At 35.8% G+C, this 6,806-nt stretch overlaps 1 protein-coding gene across 12 annotated transcripts in view; it reads right to left on the bottom strand.

Annotated features, from left to right (window-relative positions):
- Positions 1 to 6,806, bottom strand: part of shha (sonic hedgehog signaling molecule a) — a 108,121-nt gene that overhangs the window by 34,365 nt on the left and 66,950 nt on the right. The gene's annotated exons all lie outside the window — the stretch shown is intronic.

Below are 6,806 nucleotides of genomic sequence, written 5' to 3'. Positions count from 1 at the left end.
ATTCCCTCTGTCAGTCTACTCTCCGGACCAAAGGGTCATGCAGATCTTTTGGTGTGGGGCTGAAATAACGTGTGCTGTGATGCAGGACAGGACACCGGCAAGCAGCATCAGACAGACAAGCCAATTAGAATCAAGCATTTCCTGTCTCTAGGCAACCCTGGCATTGAGCATGACCCGAACTGGCCAATTACAATTTATCTCCCTGTCCCACTGACACTTTGATGTTCAACAAATATATAATGACTTCCTCTGAAAGACATTTAGCCTCCACATCTTCTCAACACCATTACGGAGCGAGTTTTGAAAGGAAATAACTATATTGGGTAACATTGTTTGGATTATGATGAGAAGGTTCCTAAGCAGGTTTCTGATCCCAAAGCTATTTTAAGAGTCTTATTTAACAGCAAAACCCTTGCCAAGCAATAGGCAATGATATTTGGTGCTTAATCTTTGAGGTAAGCCAAAAACATTCAATCCATTCAGGAGACTGAACTGAAAAGTTTCATGCTTTATCATGTATATTAGATTATATCTTACACAGAAAGAAGGTGAAGACAGTAAAGGATGGTGCTTTGTCCACCAAAAACTGTAGAAGCTTTAAATTCCACAAATGTTCTTTAAAGTTCACAATGATTCTTTAAATTAATCCTAAATTCTTGGCTCTGTGGAAAAAAAATCTGGTTCTTTGAGAAATGCTTCACTACAACGTTCTCCGGGGAACCAAAATGGTTCTTATATGGCAAGCTTTGTTTTAAAGAATGAATATATATATATCTCATGATGAAAGCAGTGGTGGGGGTGGGGTGAGGATTTAGATGAGGAGGTTTGGCTGAGCAGTTTAAAGTCCCCTTAAGCAAAAAACATGATTGAGTCTGACCTTGCATAAAATGAGCATGAGCACCATGCTCTGAGTGATAGAGTTAGTGTGAACAACAGGTAAAGGGATTAGTACAATGTAAGCTTTAACATTCTTTTTGTGTTCAACTACTACATATAGCCAATAGGGGGCGATGTGGAGGTGTTCCCTTACTGTAGCAAGAGACCCCTCCTGCACTGGTGTTTCAACACATTAATATCATCAGTGATTAGACGTAATGTCTGTTTTAACACTGATGATACATTTTTAGACTAAAAGAATAGAAAGAACTTCTGAACAGAAAGTGGACCCTAAAAATCTGCATGAAGGTAAAGATGCTGTAACGCCATCAAACTAAACTAGTAAGTTCCGTAATAGAAGGAAGAATTAAGTTTAAACCACTTAAGAAGGACCTCAAACTTCACTGGCAAAGTACACAAAAAATAAAAATACTCACTTCATGTCATTCTGGACACAAATTTCCTTCTTCTGTGAAACACAAAACAATACATTTCTAAAAAGTGTTTTTTTGATAAGTTAGTTGTTCAAATTATTCAGAACAAATAAATAATACAGGTTTAGAACAACATGAGAGTGAAAGAACATTGACAGAATGTTCATTTTTTTAAAAGAACTAAATTACTGATTAAAGCTGTGCTCAGACTACATCTCAAATTTCAATTCTTTCATTTAGGGCATCATGGTGGCGCAGTGGGTAGCACAATTGCCTCATGGCAAGAAGGTCACTGCTTTGAGCCCCAGCTGGGTCAGTTGGCATTTCTGTGTGGAGTTTGCATGTTCTACCCATGTTGGTGTTAGTTTCCTCCGGGTGCTCTGGTTTTCTCTCACAGTTCAAAGACATGCACTATAGGTGAATTTAATAAGCTAAATTGTAAGTAGTGCATGTGTGTGAATGCAAGAGTGTATGGGTGTTTCGCAGTGTTGGGTTGTGGCTGGAAAGGCATCTTCTGCGTAAAACATATGCTGGATAGGTTGGCAGTTCATTCCACTGTGGCGACTCCTGATTAATAAAGGGACTAAGCTGAAAGGAAATTATTGAATGAATTCTTTCATTTGGAAGATGCTTTTATCAATACTGATTTGATGAGGACAAGTTACATAGTGCAAGTGCATCACACACTGCAAGATTTTATCATTAGTTAATCCCACTTAAAGTAAGGTTTTCTATCTATTTTGAAATGTTAAATAATTTAGGAAATTAGCCATGGCACCTTTAATAAAATATACTGTAGTTTGATATATTTACCTTCCACTCTTAATGATATTTTGTTTCTGGCCTTTTATACAAAAAAGTTTGGGCACCCCTGTGCTACTGTTTCCGTTCATTCTTACAGTACATTTTCCCAGACATGTCATATAAGCAGTCATGGACTGAATTTAGTCACAAGTCACAAAAACAGTACGGTATCAAAAGTTCTGATTGTATGATGCAAGTAAGAGATTCCTTTCACAGCTTCAGTGATTATAACAAGTTTCTGCATAATTTGACCTTTATGTCACTGGCTTGGCATAATGTTTGTGATTTTCTATAACTGTTAATATACAACTATATACTACAACTATTGATGTAATATTGCATTTTTTTATAATATTGCAGCCTTGTCGATTCCTCTTTTTAAATAAAATTTATTTGCCGTTTTAGACTATTTTTTGTCATTAATAACAATTTATAATAATCTGATTAAAGTAAACATTATTAGTCATATTAACATATTTGACATGAAAGATAGTTCAAAAATAATTGGTTAGATAGTTATAAAATAATAAAAAAAAAATCCCTGTGTAAGTGTGTGTGGTTGTATATGAGATATACATGTAAATATATATATTTAATTTAAATATATATGTTTGTGTGACAAAGATAAATGGGGTTTAGAAAGAGATGCAACGCCTCAACTGCACCCAACCCTCCGACACCGATCACTAGAATGATTTGAGTGACATGAAGAACGAATGTACGTCAATCAACACCTAAAGCTGCCTAATGCAGAACACAGGAAAAGGCTTCGCACACAAACAGATTCGGGAGCCGCTGATGAATGCCTTGAGTTGTTTAAACTTAGTAATGACCATATTATGCAAATAGAGACAGCTGTGAGGACAGAAGCATACCGATTTCTAGATCAGCAGCCTATTGTTTATCTACTTCCTCGACAAGCATCCACTTTAACAAGCATAATGGAGCTTAGATTCACATCAATAACTCTTGTTAGGAGCATAATGATGCTGATGAGCAGAGATTGGTTCGTCTGTTTAGTTTTGATTAAAAACAGAATCGAGATACCTACGAGTAAACACCCACACACACTGCATTGGACTCTGATGGTGTGAAGCGCTCTTCTAGGGATGATGGTAGGTACTTGCCTTCTTTTAGCAAGGACATGCTATAGCAAGGTCAGCAGGTAAATAAACCAGTCTGCTCTAATTATAGAAACTACACTCTGCCCTTCGTGATGTAGAAAGATTGTGGATGGAGGAGAAATAGACTTACGGAGAATAAGACACATAGTGAAGAAAACAGAAGTCAAGAAGCACCGAAGAGCCAATGACAGTGACCTCAGGAAGTCAGAAAGAAAATGTATGGTAGAGTTACAAGAAACTTAGATATTGGAAGAGCATTCTAGCTGTTTGTGTTATGAAAGCCAATGGGATCCAAAATATTCAAGCTCCAATGGACACTTTTCACATTTCTGGGTTTCTCAGCAGTGGAAGTCATCATAGCTGGGTAAACTTAGAGTGCACTGAATGGGATTACCACCAATCTTTTTTTTTTTTTTTTACATATTTGTGAAAATAATAAAAGAAAAACTCCACAATGGTTTTATCAAGACTTTCAGAAAAAAGTAAAAAATATATATATTTTTTTTTAATTTAATGAGACTGAAAACAGCAGCCAGAGTCAAATTTACTGTCCTGCCTCCATAGACACTGCATTAGAAACACCTCACATAAGTGGTAGTTTTTTTGTAATTTGATGTAATGTAAATGCATTCATACATTAAAAAAAAATCTAAATAATTAAATTCAATTCAAATCAATTCAAATAGAAAAAAAAAAATCGCAAGGATTTATGATGCTGATGACCGGTAAATGTGTCATAACAGTCTTTTGAAAAGGGTCTATTGAGACTTAAAACTGGTGTCAAATGTATTCACATAAATATAGAAAAAATTGTCAATTCAACAATATATAAACTGGTCTTTACACATAGGCTAGGACAAGTGTGCCAAGTCATACTTCTGGAAAGCTACTGTCTTGAACAGTTCAGCTCCCACAATAATGAAACATGCTTTACCAGCTAATCAACTTCATGACAAGTGTACTGTAGCAAGCTGGAATCACTTTACAACTCTACAGAATAGTGGCCTCTAGGACTGAGTTTGGACACCACTGTGCTTAGGGTATATGCAATGTTGGGCAATAATGTGTTACTTGTAATGCATTACTGTGAGCATTACTTTTTATTGTAACTAATACTGTAACACGTTACTTTTTAAATATACAGTGACTCCACTATTGTTACAATATGATGTGTTTGTCCGTTACTTGGAAAGTTAATTAATGTTGGCTGCAGTCTAGCCCACATCTTCCTGTTTACAGCGGCGGCACATTGTGGGACTGGTCGATGCCAACCAACCACCGTTAAGAAGACACATTGTGTATGAGGTGCCAGTCTGGACAAAAGTCATGCGAAAGCAGAAAGACCGAATGTGCGCAATGTACACTAAGTGTGCATGTGAGAGAAACCAAGTGTGCACGAGAGAGACTGGGTGCATGCAAGAGAGGCCAAGTGTGCTTGCGAGAGAGACAGAATGAGCGTGAGGTAGACTGAGTGTGTGCACAAGAGAGACAGAGAGACTATTAACAGTGCTATTATTAATTACTATTGTTAATACTGCTATGTTTGTTGTTTCAAATAATTAAGCACACATTTGTTGTCTGTATAACAAAATTGATTAGTTTAGTAGACACAAAGAGACATTTCAGCTGTATGTCAAAATGTTTTTAAATGTATAGTGTTCATGCTCAGAAAAAATGTTATATTTTATATATGCTATAAAACAGCAGATTAAACACTTTGAATATTCACAGCTGACTTTTCATATGTTTGCTGACATTCCACGTTTAGTTTATGGTCAGTTTGAAAATTGAATATTAAGGGTTAAATACAACAACTTTTATGATGCTGAAGCAGCTGTAGTTTTTGCTTTTTTGTTTCTGAATATATTATTTTGCTGGTTTACATAATTGTGATATTTTCATTTTTGTGCTGCTGGTCTGACTTAAACAAGAAGAGATTTTTAAAGTATTCTAATTTTTTTAAGTCTGTCTTGTGCCTGTCTTTACTTTTTTGTGTAAGTAATCGATAAAGTAATTGACTTTTTGAATAAAGTAACTGGTAACTGTAACTAGTTACTATTTTTCAGTAACTAGCACAGTGCTGGTCCATGCAACTGTCCACTTTTTCTAAACACATACACACTGAACTGGAAAGTCAAATGGAAAGAGTAGCTGAGAAAATTGAAAAAGAGTGATAAAATGTCTTATGACACCTTAAAGATGAATGTGTGTGGTGATTTTCATTTAGTACAAAAACATTTTTAAATTTTTAACCATAACTTTTTGAGAAAAAAGGCACAGACACTGGACAAAGACACATGATATCAAGTGGTAGTACATTGTGACAGGCTGTGCTAATGCTTTGGATACAAGCAGCTGTTAAATGCTTAAGAAGTGGAGACAACTGTAAGCACTTTTTCTCAGTGATTTAAAATGTTTGTTTAAGGATCCGATAAGCCCATCAGCACTTATGGAGTTTACAGTAACAATTTTCACAATTTTACTGCATACATATGTGCTCTAGATCTCATCCTTTGGAAGTGCATGGACATATATACTTCTACAGCACATAAAATGGCATCTTCTACACATGCTGACAACCAAAACCAAGCTTTTCCAGGCTTCACTTCAGTGTTTATGGATTCAGGTAGCCAATAACAACCTTGAAGATATCTAACCAAGCTGTGTAGGGTTAATAAAACTGCACATACTGATTTCAGGCAGTTAGGCATCATTCTTTCATAGGAAGACAACTCCATTTATTATGCACCTGAAAATTTAACCAAACTTCATTTAAGGCAAATCATTTCACTTGGTGGCCATCTTTAAATGCCTTCTGAGGTCATTTAACAAAAAGTTTCTGGGAGTTAGCATGTTCACATGGTTGTTGTCATGTGATTTGCATTTGAATATGCAGGACTCATTAAAGATAATATGATGTCAGATGGGAAAGACTGCCCCACCTGTTTATTTCATAAAGATCATAGAACTTTTGTTTTCAAGAGCAGTTGGCTTCTTTAAAGTTAATGATTTCTGTTAATGACTTTTTGCAGAGATTTTTAACAAGCCTGTGATGCAAGTGTTCATTAAGCTTCAGCTTAATCTATTTTCCTCTTACATTATAGAGCATTTGCGGATTCAAAGTGGCATGTTTGTTTGTTTCTGGACTTAGCTGCTCCTTTGGAGAATCATCAGTCTTTATCAAATAATGGTTCCTAGGTGGGGTTTCCTTCACTAGAGCATTATTGATTGTTGCATTTTTGCCCATTCATAACTATTCAAATGTTATTGGGAATTCTATAGTTCTGCCTAAAACTTGACATACACAGATAGTAGGTAGGTAAAAGGAAATGAAAATATCTCAGGCACAAAGCTTCCTCTGTGCCACACTATTTGTCCCTCTCTTCCTCTGGATTTATGTGAAATATATAGCCTTTTTCAAGCCTTAAAAGAATGAGACAATAATGTCACCTCGGTATTTAAACTCACAATGAACAAGAACAGAGGAAAGGTTTAAAAAAGAAACCAATTGGTTAGATGAAACATGTCTTCTGTATGTGTGATCTACAATGTCTACTGTGCACCAGTT

The sequence above is a fragment of the Danio rerio genome, chromosome 7 (assembly GCF_052040795.2).
Source record: "Danio rerio strain M-AB ecotype USA chromosome 7, GRCz13ab, whole genome shotgun sequence".
Lineage (NCBI taxonomy): Eukaryota > Metazoa > Chordata > Actinopteri > Cypriniformes > Danionidae > Danio > Danio rerio.
This window is presented reverse-complemented; position numbering and strand designations above follow the sequence as displayed.